The sequence below is a fragment of the Podarcis liolepis genome (assembly GCF_965112155.1).
Source record: "Podarcis liolepis genome assembly, chromosome: 3".
Classification (NCBI taxonomy): domain Eukaryota; kingdom Metazoa; phylum Chordata; class Lepidosauria; order Squamata; family Lacertidae; genus Podarcis; species Podarcis liolepis.
In genome coordinates, this window is record NC_139557.1 from 118,847,405 (window position 1) to 118,867,474 (window position 20,070).

Sequence of the window (20,070 nt, forward strand, 5' to 3'; positions counted from 1 at the left end):
GGGGGTAGCATTCCAGATGCTGGAGAGAGATCTCCAGCAATCAGGAGAAAATTGTGACTCCTTGTCGGTTTTCCAGCCACCCACAAGCAGTCAGCTCAACCAAGGCTTCCTCCTCCTCCTCATTGATCTTTCAGTGTGCGGATCTGATGCCCACATCTCCAGGTAAAGGAAGTCCCCTGGGATCCAGGAGACGCCATTTATTTTGGTTTCTTACAGCACAATTTTTCAGTTCTGGAGCAGTTTCCGATCTGTTCTTCATTTTCTTTGCAAATGTCCGTTTCGCATTTCCCGCCTCGGACGAAGCAGCCCAGGGTGACAAAGTCCGCTATGCCTACAAGTGGAGGGAAGAGGAACATCACTAGGGAGGCAAGAGAGGGGAAGGATCCTGCACCTTAAGTTTAGCTGCGTAGGAGACTGGCTATCAGCCACTGAGGCTTGCACAAAATTGACACACAACTATTAAAGATGTTTGTTGTGTTTGCTTCACTTCATTGCGTTACTTTCTTGCAGAATTTTTACCCTGCTCTGAAGCCAAAAAGTGAAATATATGTGGAGTCAAGAGTGGATTTCATGCTCTTTATTCAGCTCATACTGGTGAGGAGGAATGGAAGTTCCCCCAGAATGTCTGCTTTATATACATTATTTACACAATGGGCCCCACGTGATTGGCTAATTCCGGGATTCTCCTATAGACCAATCAGGTTGCGGATTCACTTCCACCTGGAGCTGGATTGGGTGGCTTCTGTGGACCAATCAGACTGCTGCATTCTGGGTCCTATTGTTCTAGGACCAATCAGATTGCTGCATTCTGAATCCTATTGTTCTAGGACCAATCAGACTGCTGCATTTTGGATCCTATTCAACTCAGTACATAACAAAAAGGCTCCCAGGCTAGCTTACAAAAACCAGTTCCTGCCTGTAGGTTTGCATTCTGAGACATGTCACGCAAGGAAAGGGGTTTGTGGAGGGAGGAGGAGTGTGTCTTCTACACCAGGAGTAGGGAAATGGGAGATCGCCAGGGGCTTCTGACTCCCAGATTGTTTAATGGCAAAATGACGTTTCCCACCTGCTGAAATGAAAAAAGCTAAGGAGGAGTAGACCACTGGATTAAAAAGACGGTGATCACGCCAAAGATTTAAAGCACACAGCTTCCGCCAAATAATTCTGGGATCTGTAATAATCCATGATTCTCCAGAGTCTTTACTGGAAGCCATGTCCTTTAAGTGTATAGTGTGTGTGTGTGTGTGTGTGTGTGTGTGTGTGTGCAGCCTTCTGTGGGGGAAGACATGTGCTTTAAACGTCTTTTAAACGTATGGTTTCGATGTGAGCTGTGAGCTCAGCTCAGATATTCCTCAGCTCAGAATGCGCTCAGAACCTTGGCAATCTGCTACCAAAGAGTGGAGGTCATTGGCCTGGGCAGTATAAAAAAGGGACCCCTGACCATTAGGTCCAGTCGCGGATGACTCTGGGGTTGTGGCGCTCATCTCGCTTTATTGGCCGAGGGAGCCGGCGTACAGCTTCCAGGTCATGTGGCCAGCATGACTAAGCCACTTCTGGTGAACCAGAGCAATGTACGGAAACGCCGTTTACCAGAGAGCCAGTGTGGTGTAGTGGTTAAGAGCGGTAGTCTCGTAATCTGGGGAACCGGGTTCGTGTCTCCGCTCCTCCACATGCAGCTGCTGGGTGACCTTGGGCCAGTCACACTTCTTTGAAGTCTCTCAGCCCCACTCACCTCACAGAGTGTTTGTTGTGGGGGAGGAAGGGAAAGGAGATTGTTAGCCGCTTTGAGACTCCTGAAGGGGAGTGAAAGGCGGGATATCAAATCCAAACTCTTCTTCTTCTTCTTCTTCCCGCTAGAGCGGTACCTATTTATCTACTTGCACTTTGACGTGCTTTCAAACTGCTAGGTTGGCAGGAGCAGGGACCGAGCAACTGGAGCTCACCTCGTCGTGGGGATTTGAATCGCTGAACTTCTGATTGGCAAGTCCTAGGCTCTGTGGTTTAACCCACAGCACCACCCTTAGCGCCACTACTCCTTAATATAATTTAGACGTCTTGCGTCTTGATTCCAGCGGTGGATCTCATGAGCCCATAGTTAAACTGCACAAGCTAAGAGAAGAGTGGCCTATTGTCTTCCTTACCCTATGCTTGGAGCCTGGGCTGGAGTGTCCCAACTAAGCTGAGTTTTAAGGGATATGGCAAGTTTCCCTGCACTGTGTTGTGCAGCCGGCTTTGCTGAGTTCAGTTCCAATAGAGATATACACATATTATTTGCAGATATTATTTGTGTGTGTAGCTGAAGCAATTATTTAAAACACACACACACACATGTTGTTGTTGTTGTTGTTTAGTCGTTTAGTCGTTTAGTCGTTTAGTCGTTTAGTCGTGTCCAACTCTTCGTGACCCCATGGACCAGAGCACGCCAGGCACTCCTGTCTTCCACTGCCTCCCACAATTTGGTCAGACTCATACTGGTAGCTTCAAGAACACCGTCCAACCATCTCGTCCTCTGTCGTCCCCTTCTCCTTGTGCCCTCCATCTTTCCCAACATCAGGGTCTTTTCCAGGGAGTTTTCTCTTCTCCTGAGGTGGCCAAAGTATTGGAGCCTCAGCTTCAGGATCTGTCCTTCCAGTGAGCACTCAGGGCTGATTTCCTTCAGAATGGAGAGGTTTGATCTTCTTGCAGTCCACGGGACTCTCAAGAGTCTCCTCCAGCACCATAATTCAAAAGCATCAATTCTTCGGTGATCTGCCTTCTTTATGGTCCAGCTCTCACTTCCATACATCACTACTGGGAAAACCATAGCTTTTACTATACAGACCTTTGTTGGCAAGGTGATGTCTCTGCAGAGACATCACACACACACACAGAATAAAATACTGTTATGAGTTGGGGGGTAAGCTATATGCCTGAGTCCCTTTTAATTCCTGGGTCCAGCATGGTTTCGATTCTTGCAACAGCCAGGCTAGCTTCCTGGTGATGTAATGACCCTCTCAAAGTGTGGGCCATTAAGGTAACAAAGGAAGAGGCTTTGTGCTAGATCCTCAACTTGCTGGAAGTTAGAAAGACAAAGTACAGTGGTACCTCAGGTTACAAAGACCTTCGGTTACAAACACTTTGGGTTACAAACTCCGCTGACCCGGAAGTAGTATCTCAGGTTAAGAACTTTGCCCCAGGATGAGAATGGAAATCGTGCACCAGCGGCGCAGCGGCAGCAGGAGGCCCCATTAGTGGTACCTCAGGTTAAGAATGATTTCAGGTTAAGAATGGACCTCCGAAACGAATTAAGTTCGTAACCCAAGGTACCACTGTATAGAGTGATTTGTGGGGGGTTTTAAGGTCCTCATTAAAATTTGCCAGGATCTAAGTAGAAATTTCTCCCTGTGTACACTTTTTGGTATGCAATTTCCTCTAACATACACATGCTTTGCAAAGTGATTTTCACAAATATAATTATTTTTTCATGTTATTTTTACTGAAGTTTGCATTTATACACACCCACGACCCTGTGAGATGCATTTTGGCTGGGGAACTGCATTGCAAAATCCAGATAATTTCAAAGGATGGCTGTGTTTCATTCTGCATGTTGCTTGGGAAAGTGCGAAGCCGATAATTTTGCCTTTCTGTGCAAAAACAGGGTTGACTTTCTTCCCTCATCACACAATGATCAGGTTGGTCATTAGTCAGTGGGCATTTTTACCTGAATTGGACAGGAAGACCAAGAACAGTCCAGCAAAGAGAAGACAAAAAATCTTCATGGCAGTTGGCTGGGATGTAATCTGAAAAAGACAAGAAGCGAAAGAGAAATTCAGAGCACTAAGGTCTGGAGCTGGAAAAGAGCACAATTTGACGATGCTTCTAATTTGACAGGGCTGCTTATTCTGCAGCATTAATAGTGGTAGTAGTAATAATAATAATAATAATAATAATTGTGCCTCTGTTGTCAAACGTTTCGGAAGTCAAACGGTCTTCCGGAATGGATTGCGTTCGACAACTGAGGTTCCACCATATGGGAAAGTTTTTTATTGTTCAATGTTTTGTTGTGCTTTTATATATGTTGGAAGCCTCCCAGAGCGTCTGGGAGAAACCCAGTCAGATGAGTGGCATAAAAATAATAAAAGAATTAGAATTAGTAATACTAATACTTTTTAATGTTGCATTTAAATTGCTGTGATCCACCCTGATCTTAGGGGTCGAGGGCAGGCAATAAATTTTTTTTAAAAGGCTTTTTATTGAATTTTCTTTAACACAAACAAAACAAAATAAAATAAATACACTAATGTATTTTCTCAACGCTCTATCGAGCACGGACTTCCCTCCCTTCAACAGGTTTTCATATTTACCTTTCATTTATCGCAGATTCTTAAGAACATCCTATTCACATCATAAGATTTATTTTAATCCTACTACAGCCTTTAAACTTCTGCAATTACTGCGTATATACTCCACAAATTTACTCCACTCATTTCTGAACTTGTGTTTCTTCTTGGTTACGGATTCTGTGGGTCAGTTTTGCTAATTCCACATATTCAACCATTTTGGTCTGCCACTCCACTAATGTTGGTATTACAAGAGAGGGCAGGGGCAACAAATCAAAGTCAACAACAACAGGAGCTGAGGTATGGAAGAAAAGAGAGAAGTGAGGGAAAGTAGCGATGGATGGGCTGGACCAAGCTGCGATACTTGAGCTCAAACCTTATTTCTGCCAGGAACAAGGTCTAAACAGGGGCAGCCCAGGTAGTGTACTCCATCGCTGTTCGGCCGCTGGAGAAAAGGTATCTGGAGCCCAAGAACACATAGAGGACTCCATTTTGGCTCCCTAGGCTGAAATATTCTTGGACATGGTGGTTTCCAGGAGGATTTTGAAGGAAGTGGGCCGATTAAGAGAAAGAGGGAACATCGCAAAGGTGTTTGGGGGCAGGAAGCCTGGGCCTAAGGGGCAGGAAGGGAGAAGGGGCAGATCAAAGGGGCATTTGTACTGGGCGGGGGGCAGCATGAAGAAGAGAAGCAACTCCTTGCCTGTAGGAAAAGTTTCAAGGCTCCTTCCTGGGTGGCCGGCTGCTTCTCAGCAATCATGAGTTCTATTAGGTCATAATAGGGAGGTCAAGGGAGCCAAGTTTCTCCACGGAGCAAGCTGAACTGAGATGCTTTTTCATGGGGGGGGGGGATTTTCATGTGGGGTTTGGGAAATTCCAGTGTGGGCCATTGCTTATTGGTGGACCTAGTGTTACGATATAGAAGCAATGCGGCCGCGAGCTGGTAGCTTGAAAGCAAAACATAATGGGAATGTTGGGACTGTTCCGTGGGAAACAGAGGGACAGTCTATTCACAGTGTGAAGCACCGGAATTAGCTCAGAGTGTAATATGAGCTGTACAGGAAGTACAGGAGGAGTTTGTCTCTCGGCTGCTGGAGCTTGAAGAGAGCAGTCATGATTTTTGTAACGCTGCAAAGACAGAAATAAAGGCATGTAAATACGTTTCTGTCTATCTCTTTCCCCTGCCCGGGGGGGGGGGCAGGAAAGAGGGGGGATGTTCTTCTCACGCCGAGAAGGATCGCCTATCGCGACCTAGCCTGTATCCTGCCGGGGAATGCAGACAGGGAGGTCAACCGGAGATCAAGCCGGGTGCCTGGAGAGTGGCCAGTTTCTCCTGATACAGGCTTGATTCCCAACACCTAGGAACTTAGAAGGGTCTGCCCCCCCCCCAATAAAACCTATCCCCAAAACATTCAGCTTTTCAATACTTAGTCATATGTATGACTAATTTTGTTCTTATGAGATCCCACGATTCCCCTCCCAGTACTACAATTCCCAGGTTGATTTAAACAACGAAGGGAAGTTTACCCAGGGAACTCTGGGAACTGGGACCAGTGGGGTCTCCTAAGAACTCAGCACCCTTCACAAACTACATCTCCCAGGATTCAGGGCGGGGGGGCATTTTTAAAGTGGTCTTCTTCTTCGGCAATCACTCGTAGCCGAGTAAGATTGCCTTCCATAAAAACGGTTTAACAGTGGGTTCCTAAGTGAGTGTGAAGGCAAATTCTGGAACTAAACGTCCTTCTACAGTAATTCTTTAAACGTATGATGTTGTTAATGGAGAAATCTGAGGACTCCCTTGGACAAAAAACACCAGCCAGGAATACCAGAGCAAAACAGCAGCCAGTAGGCTTGGTCTTTATTGAAGACTGTCGCGACAGGACTCCCACCTGCCACAAGGTGGAACAAGATGGAAGCCCCGAACAAAAGAGAACCCAAATTTTTATTAGCTGCTAATCCCCATGTTATGGGATGCGGGTGGCGCTGTGGGTTAAACCACAGAGCCTAGGGCTTGCCGATCAGAAAGTTGGCGGTTCGAATCCCCATGAAGGGGTGAGCTCTCATTGCTCAGTCCCAACTCCTGCCAACCTAGCAGTTTGAAAGCATGTCAAAGTGCAAGTGGATAAATAGGTACCGCTCCGGCGGGAAGGTAAACGGCGTTTCCGTGCGCTGCTCTGGTTTGCCAGAAACAGCTTAGTCATGCTGGCCAAATGACCCAGAAGCTGTACGCCACCTCCCTCGGCCAATAAAGCGAGATGAGCGCTGCAACCCCAAAGTGATCCATGACTGGACCTAACGGTCGGGGTGCCTTTACCTTAATCCCCATGTTACACCCCCCCCCAACCTACATCACTAATACATCATGGTTACATAGAGAATCATAGAATCATAGAGTTGGAAGAGACCACAAGGGCCATCGAGTCCAACCCCCTGCCAAGCAGGAAAGGGAAGGTCTGGTGGCAGTAATCTGAGCATCCTGGACCCTGCCCCATGGTTCCCCTTGCCCTCCACCAAACACCCATCAAGTGTAGCAAAAGAGATATTTACATTTCCCTGTTTCCCAGCCAAGTTAATCACACCCTTTTGTCTTCATCTGGGTTTGTTATTTCTGGAATGGCTACCTGTCTGGCACTCAGGTATCAGGATGCCAGGAATTATCACTCAGGCAGAGGGGCTGCTGAGTAGCTGAGCTCACATGTCTATATGAATTTCTGAAGTTTCCCCAGTGAGCCAGTACATAGATACATCTATCAGTGAATTGTTACATTTGGTATTGTGCAGCAGAGGCCCTTTGAATAGATGGAAGAACATGGGATGAAGTGTTTTGTGGGTACAAATCACAAAAGTCACAAAAGTGATTGCACTGATTTTGTTAGTGGGGTGCATGTGCATGATATCTGCTGGAGGGGCAACCCCCCCCCCAGAAAAAAAACACCTATACATAAATTCCTGCAAGAATGTGAGCGAGGACCTCACTGGCTGCCATTTCAAATAGACGGTAGAGAGACCTAGAGAGACCTTTGGTCCAGTTAAGCAGGAGATTGTGGTGCATTCTTATCTACTCTCAGCGACGTCACACGGGGAGAAAAGAACGCCTTGTGCCTGTTATCAGGGAGGGCATTGCACTGTGCAACTAACGGCACACGGTATTTGTGGCATCAACCAGAGAGCCTCTCTGGAAGCACCATTCTGCCCACTGAACAGAATTCTGCTATCTTGTAGAATATGCAGAATCAGCAAAATTAACAGACAAATTACATGAAAGGGACAGCAAAGACTTTAAAAGAGAATGAGAACCATTTGCAATATATATGAAGAGACAATATGAAGAGTTGGACTCATCAGCAGGGTTTGAGTAAACATTCACAAATGTAAATAATAATGAAAAAATAGCTGTAAAGGTATTAGGGATTAATTGGGGAAATAATACGCAGGATGAATAAACTGAAAGTAAAACAAAGTGGAAGTATGGGCAGTGGTGTAGCGTGGGTTGTCAGCACCCGGGGCAAGGCAAGTAATTTGCGCCCCCTAACCCGTGGATTTGCGCCCCCTAACCCCCAGATGTTGCGGCCGGTGCGGCCGGTGCGGCCGGCCCCCCCTGCACCCCCCGTGCTACGCCACTGAGTATGGGGGAAGTCCAGGGGAGGGGGGCAGGAAAAATGGAAAGTTGCTAGAGAGATATTTCATAAAGGATGTATATATCGAAAAACCAATAAAAACTATTTTTTAAAAAAGAATTCTGCTATTGTGATAAGAATTTTAAGGTCTTAGATATATAATAAATGTACCAACCAAGCACGAACATATATCAGCACAGGAAGACTGACATGAAACCATTTTTGATTCCCAAAGTGACCAAATGTTTTCTCTGCAAGGTCAAGGGAAAATGGAAAAGCCAACCCATTGTCTTTTCCTTCACAAATTCTGTCTTAAGGGTATGTCTGTGTTTGAATAGGGTGAGCCTGTGACCTGGCTCAGGAACTAAGTATTTATCATTACAACAGACTGGCCAGGCTCCCCAGGGTATCCAATCAAGTGAGCATTAACAGGTAACCTGCCAGACGAGATAAAAAACGCACACAGATTTCTGCTGTAGACCGCCTCTTTTGTGATGTATGTATGATGTATGGAGGGGTACTCTGGAGCTCCAGGGAAGGGAATTTAAAATGTCTATATAAGGGCAGGCACACCTCCTCCTCTGTCCTCCTGCGTGTGAGGGGAGCACCCTGTTGCAACAGATCAATAAAGATCAGGCTTACTAGCTGCTTTTCTTCTCAGTATTCTCCGGTTGGCCTCTGTTATTTTCTCCTACCAATAGGGAACCTACATAAGGACTCTATATGGGCTCTTGAATACCCCATAAGGGGAAAAGGGCAGATTTTGTTTACAACACTATATTGTGGTTATAATTTGTTTGTATTATTTCACCTGCACTCTTGGTCCCCTCACCTCTTCTTTTTTCTTAAAGGTGGAATTTCCTGATCCACTTTTTTTTTTAGTATCGTTGCCAATGTTCATGTTGCATCATTGCTCACCTGCAGAATCCCGACAGAATTCCGCTTGAGGGAACAACTTGGCCAGAAGAAGAGGAAAGTATTGCATCAAAAGGATGGATCTGCTCCAGGTTGCTCCCTTGGTCTCCAGCCAGCTTCGTAGGCCGTTATCTAATGGTGATATCGAATCCCAAAAGGTTACATTTGTGCCAGTCTCAGTTGGGTTGGGCTACCGCATTGGCCTGCTTCCTGGCTCACCCTTGGGGATGTTTCCCAAGCCTGCTAACCCTCTGTAAACACAGAGGTTGTTCGGCTCACTCGCTTCCTGAGCCAGGAAAGCTTCGCTGCACGAGACTCCTCTCCTCCGAAGCCTCCGCTCACGGACCCAAAGGCGTCATGAGGATGCTTTACTTGCTGTGTGTCCTTCTCCTCTTCCTCTGCCAGTCTGCTGCAGGTGAGAAACTGAGGCACAGAGGAGGCAACAGGGCGAAACAGATCAGAAGCGCTGCTCAGCTGCTTTTGACTTCCAGGGACAAAAGAGCCACAAGGAAGGGCTGTGGGTCAGGGGTGGAGCATTGACTCTGCATGGAGAAAGCCCAGGTTCAGTTTCCAATGGCATTTCCAGGTAGGACTAGGATAGACACCTGTCTGAATACCTGGACAGCCGCTGCCATCAGTGAAGGCAGGACTGAGCTAGATAGGGGTCAGCTGAGGCCACCCATCGCCTCACCATCTCTTCATACAGCCCTTGGAAACTCCTTTTTTTTTACTGCACATGCAGAACCCTCCTTGCACCTTATCTGGAGTTGTTTTTCACTTTATAAGTTAGGTTCCTCCTAAACTGGTTCTTGCCAGTACGTAAAGGTGCCCCTGACCATTAGGTCCAGTCACGGATGACTCTGGGGTTGCAGTGCTCATCTTGCTCTATAGGCGGAGGGAGCCGGCATTTGTCCGCAGACAACTTCCGGGTCATGTGGCCAATATGACTATGCCGCTTCTGGCGAACCAGAGCAGCGCACAGAAACGCCGTTTACCTTCCCGCCGGAGCGGTACCTATTTATCTACTTGCAGTTTGACGTGCTTTCGAACTGCTAGGTTGACAGGAGCAGGGACCGAGCAACGGGAGCTCACCCCTTCACAGGGATTCGAACTGCTGACCTTCTGATCGGCAAGCCCTAGGCTCCGTGGTTTAGACCACAGCGCCAACCGCGTCCCCAGGTAAAGGTAAGGTAAAGGTAAAGGACCACTGGATGGTTAAGTCCAGCCGAAGGTGACCTCACTTTCAGGCCGAGGGAGCTGGCGTTTGTCCACAGACAGCTTTCTGAGTCATGTGGCCGGCAGGACTAAATCGCTTCTGGTGCAACGGGACACCGTGACGGAAGCCAGAGCGCACGGAAATGCCATTTACCTTCCCGTCGCAGTGGTACCTATTCATCTACTTGCACTGGCGTGTTTTCGAACTTTAGGTTGGCAGGAGCAGGGACAGAGCAATGGGAGCTCAGCCCGTCATGGGGATTCAAACCTCCAACCTTCCGATTGGCAAGCCCAAGAGGCTCAGTGGTTTAGATCACTGGTTCTTGCCAGTACAGCAGTCAGGCTGAACTCTTTGTAGTGACACTGGTCTTGCTGTAAGTGGGTTTTTGCAAAGTTTTTGCCTTGGTGGGTCTCAGTTTTACTCAAACCTGTGGTTCTCTGAACAGCACCAGGAGACCTCTATGACAGCCTGCAGTGCCACTACAACCATGGACATTGCCGGAGACTTTGCTTCCACAATGAAAGGCCCATTGGCACCTGCACCAATGGGCGCCAGCGTTGCTGCAGATAATGGCCCAGAAGGATCCAGAAGCTGCAGGAAACTGGAGGAAGACCTCCTGAGAAGCAGCAAGAGAACTATGCGTATTGGCACCCAAAGTGGACTTTTATCTGGAAATAATAATAAGTGGTTTTGTTGTCATTAAATAAACTGTGCATGAAAGAAAACCAGCCCTTCAATGTGTTTTATTTTTCCCAATTCCAAATATGTTTCCTTGCAAAGTTTTGTTTATATTTACCATAGAAAAAGCAAGTGTGGTGTAGTGGTTTAGAGCATGGGTAGGCAAACTAAGGCCCTAGGGCCGGATCTGGTCCAATCGCCTTCTAAATCTGGCCCGCGGACGGTCCAGGAATCAGCGTGTTTTTACATGAGTAGAACATGCCCTTTTATTTAAATTATTATTATTATTATTATTTATTACTTATACTCCACCCATCTGGCTGGGTTTCCCCAGCCACTCTGGGCAGCTTCCAATAGAACACTAAAATACAATAACCTATTAAACATTAAAAGCTTCCCTGAACAGGGCTGCCTTCAGATGTCTTCTAAAAGTTTGGTAGTTATTTTTCTCTTTGACATCTGATGGGAGGGCATTCCACAGGGCGGGTGCCACTACTGAGAAGGCCCTCTGCTTGGTTCTCTGTAACTTGGCTTCTTGCAGAGAGGAAGAACGATGGAGGTGGAGACGCTCCTCCAGGTATACTGGACCGAGGCCGTTTATCTCTGGGTTATTTGTGGGGCCTGCCTTGTAGAGTAGAATGTGCGCTTTTATTTAAAATGCATCTCTGGGTCATTTGTGGGGCATAGGAATTCGTTCATTTTCTTTTTCAAAATATAGTCCAGCTCCCCACAAGGTCTGAGAGACAGTGCTAAAAAAGCCCCCTGCTAAAAAAGTTTGCTGACCCCAGGTTTAGAACATTAAACTAGGAGCCAGGATGTTCATTGGGTGACCTTGGGACAATCACACTCTCTCAGCCTGATTTAACTCACAGGGTTGTTTTGAAGACAAAATGCAGAGGGGAAGAACAAGGTATGTTACCTTGAACGCCTTGGAGGAAATGTGGGAGGTAAATGTGATACAGTGGCGTAGCGTGGGGGGTGCAGGGGGGGCCGGCCGCACCGGGCGCAACATCTGGGGGTTAGGGTTAGGGGGCGCAAGTCCATGGGTTAGGGGCGCAAATCCACGGGTTAGCGGGCGCAAATTACTTGCCTTGCCCCGGGTGCTGAAAACCCACGCTACACCACTGATGTGATAATAAACAAAACAAACATGATTTAGCAGTCCTTAGTATATCCCTCTAACGAGGGGTAAATGGGACTTGTCAACCTGGGAACATAGCCCTTCTAGGAAAAAGAGAACTCTGACCCTTAACCTCTGCTGCCTTGAGGGATATCTTCAGGATAGGCTAAGGAATAAATGCTACACAGATCCAGAGTGGAGTCCCTAAGACAGCTGGATGGCGCCTTCTATGCCTCCTTCCTGCAACTCCCGCAACCAAGCTGGTGCCAAATGTCTTGCTCTGTTTTACTTTGGACCACATCAGTGAGGCGGGGGGCGGTGTCTTGTCATCTGGGCAGCCCAAGACCTCCAGACACACTGCCCAGGCTTGCATCCCAGGGAGGTCACTTTGATGCTGCTAACACAGTGGTTGAACTTCACCCCCGAAGGTACACTCCATTGCCTCTCCCTTTTCCAGGGAGTCTTCTCTTCTCATGAGGTGGCCAAAGTCTTGGAGCCTCAGCTTCAGGATCTGTCATTCCAGTGAGCACTCAAGGCTGATTTCCTTCAGAATGGAGAGGTTTGATTTTCTTGCAGTCCATGGGACTCTCAAGAGTCTCCTCCAGAACCATAATTCAAAAGCATCAATTCTTCGGCAGTCAGCCTTCTTTATGGTCCAGCTCTCACTTCCCTACATCTCTACATCTTCCATACATCTCTCCCCATAGCATCTGGCAAACCAGTATTTGAGGTCCTGGCGCCCTCTGGGTTTGGGGGGCTACAGCTCCCATCCAATCGCATTAGCAGAACCCAACTTTTCCCACCTGGCTGGGCCTGATGGGGATCTCTGTCCCAAAACTGTTCTCCCCCCCCCCCCCGCTTTAAAGATCAGGGGTTGTGAACCTGTGGCCCTCCCAATTGTGTTGGACTCCAAATTATCAGAAGCCCCAACAAGCTGGCCCAATGGTCACTAATTGCATCTGAATACCTGTTGCTGGAAACCACAGGAAGGGAAAGTGGTCTTGTGTTCGAATCCTGAATGCATGCTACCCACAAGCAACTGGCTGGCCACGGTGAGAACAAGATGCTGGACTAAGATGGGTCATTGGCCTGATCCAGCAGGCTCTTCTTATGCGTGGTGGGAGATCTGGAGAGCAGCTGATTCTGCATTCCGGATATACATCAAATATGATACAGTTTTGTGCCAGCAGATGGCAGTGTGCAACCAGTTTACTTTACTCAGCTGATTCCAAGGGACTAGGTTTCTGCAGAGGCCAGTCCTCTACAGTGGTACCTCAAGTTACAGACGCTTCAGGTTACAGACTCCGCTAACCCAGAAATAGTACCTCGGGTTAAGAACTTTGCTTCAGGATGAGAACAGAAATCGTGCGGTGGCGGCGCAGTGGCAGCGGGAGGCCCCATTATCTAAAGTGGTAAAGGTAAAGGTAAAGGGACCCCTGACCATTAGGTTCAGTCGTGACCGACTCTGGGGTTATGGCACTCATCTCGCTTTAGTGGCTGAGGGAGCTGGTGTACAGCTTCCGGGTCATGTGGCCAGCATGACTAAGCCGCTTCTGGAGAACCAGAGCAGCACACAGAAACGCCATTTACCTTCCCGCTGGAGCGGTACCTATTTATCTACTTGCACTTTTGATGTGCTTTCGAACTGCTAGCTTGGCAGGAGCAGGGACCGAGCAGTGGGAGCTCACCCCGTCGTGGGGATTCGAAATGCCCACCTTCTGATTGACAAGTCCTAGGCTCTGTGGTTTAACTCACAGCGCCACCCGCGTCCCACATCTAAAGTGGTACCTCAGGTTAAAAACAGTTTCAGGTTAAGAACAGACCTCCAGAATGAATTAAGTTCGTAACCCGAGGTACCACTGTATTTGGAGGGCAAGTCTGGTTTAAAGCAGCAAGCAGCCTTGGAATTACCAGGTGTTATGTACTGAGCTGAATCCTAGATCAATAGGATCCAGAATGCAGCAGTCTGATTGGTCCGCAGGAGCCACGCAATCCAGCTCCATCTGGAAGATAATCAGCGACCTGATTGGCCTTCAGGAACAGCCAAATAGGCTTCTGGAGGGGGTGAATCCGCAACCTGATTGGCCTACAGGAGCAGCCCGGAATTAGCCAATCACGTGGGGCCCATTGTGTAAATAACATATATATAGCTAGACTTTGGGGGGGGGGGAGTTTCATTCATTGCTACTACGAGCTGAATAAAGAGCATGAAATTCACACTCGACTCAGAGTATATTTCACATAGAATCCTAATCAGTGCACAATCTGATAACTTCCTGCTGAAATCCCAATCTTCTTAATACCACAAATGCTCCAGTTTAATTTCATCCGCCTTTTGTTGTGCTGCAGCCCCTGTATATTTCAAACCACACTCTTCCCATCCCTCTGATGAGATGTCTTGGGTTTCCAGACATTAGGAAGAATTTTCTGGTGGTAAGAGCTGTTCAACAGTGGAACAGGCACCCACAGAAGGTGGTGGACTCGCCTTCATTGTGGGTTTTTTTAACAGAGGTTGGATGGGCACCCGTCAGGGATTCCTCTGCTATGATCCCTGCATTGCAGGGGGTTGGACTAGATGACCCTGGGGCCCAACACTACAATCCTACAATTCTATTGTTCTGTTTGAATTATAGCTGCCCTTCCTAAACATGCATCTATACATATAAACAGGCCGGTGCTCATTTCATGCAAACCACTGTCCTCTTTTGCATAAAAGATCGGGGCTTGGCACTGGTAGGGAGGAGATATTTGGGGAATGGAGCAGGAGGTCAAAGTTCAATCCTTCAGATGACTGTGTGCATGACTAATATGCATTCTTTTTCCTTTCTCCTCCTGTGATGAGGCTGCATTTTAATATTTTAATGTTTCAATATTTTAATGTTGTATTTTAATCTTGTTTTTAAGTTGTATTCATTCAACTTGTTTTTATTATTGCTTGTTAGCCGCCCTGAGCCCAGCCTTGGCTGGGGAGGGCGGGGTATAAATAAAAATTAATAATAATAATAATAATAATAATAATAATAATAATAATAATAATTTATACCCCTCCCATCTGGCTGGGATTTCCCAGCCACTGTGGGCGGCTCCCACCAGACTGTTAAAAACACGATAAAATTAAGAACATCAAACATTAAAAACTTCCCTGTAGGGATTCGAGCCCAACGTTGGGCAAATGATTGATTTCTGCTTTGCAGTGGGTTGGACTAGATGACCCCCGGAACCCTTCCAACAATTACCGTATTTTTTGCTCTTTGAGACTCACTTTTTCCCTCCTAAAAAGTAAGGGGAAATGTGTGTGCGTCTTATGGAGCGAATGCAGGCTGCGCAGTTATCCCAGAAGCCAGAACAGCGAGGGGGATCGCTGCTTTCGCTGCCCTCTTGTTGTTCTGGCTTCTGAGATTCAGAATATATTTTTCTTGTTTTCCTCCTCCAAAAACTAGGTGCCTCTTATGGTCGGGTGCGTCTTATAGAGTGAAAAATACAGTATGTGATATATAAGACCATAGGTCCACCTAGCTCAGTACGGTCTACACCAACTTGGCAGGCGATCTCCCAGCCTAGCTTGTGGTGTAGCAGTTAGAGTCTCAGACTAGGACCTGGGAGACACGGGTTCGAATCTTCTCTCCGCCATGAAGGTCACTGGGTGACCTTGAACAAGTCACAAACTCTCAGGACAACCTACCTCACAGGGTTCTTGTGAATATACTACAGAGGGTGACGAGGACCACATATACCACTTTGAGTTTGACAAGCTGCCTGTTTGATACACTCACACAGCCAGCTTTCCCGACAAGCCAGCCTTGAAATCGCCCCATGGTTGTCTTGGCTAACGTTCAGCTCGAAACCTCATCCGAGAGGCCCAGCGTTTCCCTCGCACAGATGACGCCATGGCCTTCTCTCTGCATTGGCCAACAGTTTCCCCTCAGGAGATCAGCGGGGAAATGGAGGGAAGGCGAGAGAACCGGGCGATGGAGCCAGCCGCCATTATGACACACTCTCTCATCTCCCCAAGGCCATCAGCCAGAGAGATAAGCTCCCCTCAAACCTGTAGAAACTGCTGGGGTTGCAAAGCTAGCAGTTTGTGAAGCTATTCCACCTTGTGAAGTCTGGACCGGTGATGTTCTGCAGGACCGGGAGTCTTTGCCAAAGTAACCAAACCTCTGGCTTGCTTCTTCCCACTTTGCTGTTCTAATTTTCCTGCAGCCTTTGCACCTCTGAGCGCGTGCCGACTTTTGAGGTGGAGAGACAGAGAGAGAGAGAGAGAGAGAGAGAGATGGATGACGTCGTGTGTGGTTTTGGCGGATGAAAAGTTGCTGCGCGAGACTGGGGGGAGGGGCGAGACGCAGCCTGGCGCCACGAAGCACATGCAAGCGTTACTCTCACGCAGACCCTCTGAGGCCTTATCATGGCAGCCTGACATCTTCAGATTGGCCATGCGATGGAGGATGGGAGCAGGGGTGTGGAAAGTCAGCCAGAGAATGGAGAAGAAAGAGGGAGGGAGAGAGAGAGAGGGAGAGAGTTCAAGAAAGCCAGGGATCTGTGAACATGCAGCATAGCTAACGGAGGAAAATCTGAGGCTCGTTTCTGGCCTGAAACAGAAACAGGGCAAATTTTCCGGGGAGATTAAGCGGCACCTGCAAAACAAACCAAGGAAATTCGGCCGCGAAATGCAGCACGGAGCGTGGCCTTGGTTTTTGGAGATGAATCCCAAAGCTGCCTTGAATCCTTCCTTGCATCCTTCCAATGCTTCTTCCTTGAAATATACTCGGAGTCAAGAGTGGATTTCATGCTCTTTATTCAGCTCATAGTAGTGAGGGGTGGAAGTTCCCCCGAAATGTCTGCTTTATATACAGTATTTACACAATGGGCCCCACGTGATTGGCTAATTCTGCGGTTCTCCTATAGTCCAATCAGGTTGCGGATTCACTTCCACCTGGAGTTGGATTGGGTGGCTCCTGCGGACCAATCAGACTGCTGCATTCTGAAGTCTATTGTACTAGGACCATTCAGACTGCTGCATTCTGGATCCTATTGTTCTAGGACCAATCAGACTGCTGCAATTTGGATCCTATTCAACTCAGTACATAACACTCCTGCTGCTGCCCACACAGCGCATAGATAAGCTCTCCTCCGTAATAGGCAGCCTGGACGGTTTTGAAAGAGGACTGGGCAGATTCATGGAAGGCAAGGTGATCAACGGCTGCTATGCTCTGCCTCCATAGAGAGAGGCAGTAATGCGCCCAAATTCCAATTGTTGGAAAGGCCAGGAGGGGTGATAGGGCTCTTATGTTCAAATCCTGCTTACCGGTTTCCCACCGAGATACAGTGGTACCTTGGTTTACAACCTGAAATATAATCGGAGTCCTATTGCTAATCCATTGTGCTACGCACGAGTGGGTTTGGATCCCACCTTCGTTGCCAGTGAAATATACTCGGAGTCCTGTGGTGATTTCATGCTCTTTATTGCAGCTTGTAAAACAGTGATTGAATTGCCCCCCAAGCCTCAGGCTTTTATATACATTATTTACACAATGAGTCCCGTACGATTGGCTGATTAGCTTCCTCCTGGTGCCTGATTGGTCTTTTCCTGCAAGCCAATCAGTAGTTGCAATCTAGGATCCTACTTGCCTATTGTTCTAGGATCCAAGCTTAGCACATAACACAACCATAATCCGTTCCGGAGGTCCGGTTTGTAAACCAAAACAGGTTGTAACCCAAGGCGTGCTTCTGCCAATGGGGCCTCCAAAAAAAAATTTGCAAATTGGTTGTAATCCCCCCCCCCAAAAGGGCTGTAATAAAAAAAAACGGGACACACACTTCCAGGTTTGACGTGGTTGTAATCCAAAATGGTTGTAATCTAAAGCAGTTGCAAACCAAGGTACCACTGTAATTGGGTGGCCACAGTAAGAACAGGATGTCCGGCTAGACGGGCCATTAACTCCCTCTTATGTTCACAAAGTTATCAGACTGTGGCTTGGAGAGAAGTCCCCTCCTGGGGCTGGGAGAAATTCAGCTCTGTTAATAAATTATTATTATTGTTGTTGTTGTTGTTGTTGTTGTTGTTATATTTATACCCCACCCATCTGTTGGGTGTCTCCCAGCAGAATATTAAAACAGAATAAAACATCAAACATTAAAAACTTCCCTAAACAGGGCTGCCTTCAGATGTCGCCTAAAAGTCAGATAGTTGTTTATTTCCTTGACATCTGATGGGAGGGCGTTCCACAGGGCGGGCACCACCACCAAGAAGGCCCTCTGTCTGGTTCCCTGTAACCTCGCTTCTCGCAGGGAGTGAACCGCCAGAAGGCCCTCAGACCTGAGCGATGGGAGTTGAGTTGCTCCTTCAGGTACACTGGGCCGAGGATGTTTAGGGCTTTCAAGATCAGCACCGACACTTTGAATTGTGCTCGGGAAAGTGCCTTTTAACTCATTTGAAGGCATGCCTGCCCAAGTTGCAGAGCACCACTGACAAAACGTCTCGATGGCCTGCACACGAGAATTGCCTGGCAGATTGTGCCTTGAGACAACTGCTGTCAATGGCACACATGCTCTCTCGGATGTTAGATGTTTTAACAGCCCGCTTTGAGGAGACAGCACCCTTCTCTTTTTCTTACTCATTTTTGCACTCTGGCCCCTTCCTTGCTGCTGATCTCCATCTCTCGGGGCTGATAGGAAAATCGTCTGGACTCCTTCTCATTGTCTGCCTGTCCTTATCAGGGACTCTTGCATGTGGGAAATGAGATCATTTGAGACAACATTTTCCCACCCCATGGGCTATTGATGGCCTGGACGTACGCCCTGCTCCTTTGCCATGTCCTGCCCCGAAGACTTCATATAGTTAAAGCCATGGTTTTCCCAGTAGTGATTTATGGAAGTGAGAGCTGGACCATAAAGAAGGCTGATCGCCAAAGAATTGATGCTTTTGAATTATGGTGCTGGAGGAGACTCTTGAGAGTCCCATGGACTGCAAGAAGATCAAACCTCTCCATTCTGAAGGAAATCAGCCCTGAGTGCTCACTGGAAGGACAGATCCTGAAGCTGAGACTCCAATACTTTGGCCACCTCATGAGAAGAGAAGACTCCCTGGAAAAGACCTTGATATTGGGAAAGCTGGAGGGCACAAGGAGAAGGGGACGACAGAGGACGAGATGGTTGGATAGTGTTCTCGAAGCTACCAGCATGAGTTTGACTAAACTGTGGGAGGCAGTGGAAGACAGAAGTGCCTGGCGTGCTCTGGTCCATGGGGTCACGAAGAGTTGGACACGACTAAACGACTAAACAACACAACACGCCCCTAAGATTGACTCGTCGGACTTTGTCGTACACAGACATGTGCTTTTCTCAGTGAGCGCATGACATAGGCACCCTGGCACATGGCAAGAGGCGATGGCGGGGGCACATGGCAAGTTAACAGGAGCGCTCCCTGAAATGCCAATTCCCTTCCCAATACCTTTAGACGTCCATGTGGAATTGAGCGCTTTGTTCCTGCAGAGGAGTGAAATAAAAAAATTAAGGCCTTATATATATAATAAATGTTCATAAATGTACCAAGCAAACACGTACATAAATATATAAACTACATGTCTGAAGCAGCACAGGAAAACAGCCATGAAGCCATTTTGGCCCCCAAACTGGCCAAATATTTTCTCTGCAAAGTCAGAGGAAGATGGAGAAGCCTCCCCATTGTCTTTTCCTTCACAAATCCTGTCTTAAGGATATGTCTGTGTATGAATAGGGCGAGCCTGTGACCTGGCTCAGGAACTAAGTATTTATCATTACAAAAGACTGGCCAGACTCCCCAGGGTATCCAATCAAGTAAGCATTAACAGGTAACCTGCCAGACAGGAGGTAAAGAACGCACTCAGATTTCTGTTGTAGACTGCCTCTTCTGTGATGTATGTATGATGTTTCTGGGGATGGTCTTGGACTCCAGGGCAGGCAATTTAAAATGTCTATATAAGGATAGGCACACCTTTGTTCTTGTTCTGGGTCTTCCTCCTCTCCTGTGTGAGAGGGGAGCTCCCTGTTGCAACAGTTCAATAAATATCAGGCTTACGAGCTGCTTTGCTTCTCAATATTCTCTGGTTGGCCTCTGTTATTTTCTCCGACCGATGGAGAACCTACAAAGGACTCTATAAGGGCTCTTGTGTCCCCCATAAGGGAATAAGGGCAGATTTTCATTTATTACAGGAGGATTTTAAACATGGC

The 20,070-nt window shown here is 47.5% G+C and overlaps 1 long non-coding RNA gene across 5 annotated transcripts; it reads right to left on the minus strand.

The window, feature by feature from the left end:
- Positions 1-163: 163 nt before the first annotated feature.
- LOC310702834 lies at positions 164-19,434 on the minus strand. 5 transcript variants are annotated; one of them, XR_014523654.1, is made up of 3 exons: positions 19,411-19,434; positions 3,701-3,779; positions 164-331 (listed from the first exon to the last, which is right to left on the minus strand). It is a non-coding gene; the product is annotated as an uncharacterized lncRNA (long non-coding RNA). The 5 variants fall into 5 exon arrangements; XR_014523655.1 differs by lacking the exon at positions 19,411-19,434 and adding an exon at positions 8,852-8,875; XR_014523656.1 differs by lacking the exon at positions 19,411-19,434 and adding an exon at positions 5,020-5,133.
- Between the last annotated feature and the right edge of the window lie 636 nt (positions 19,435-20,070).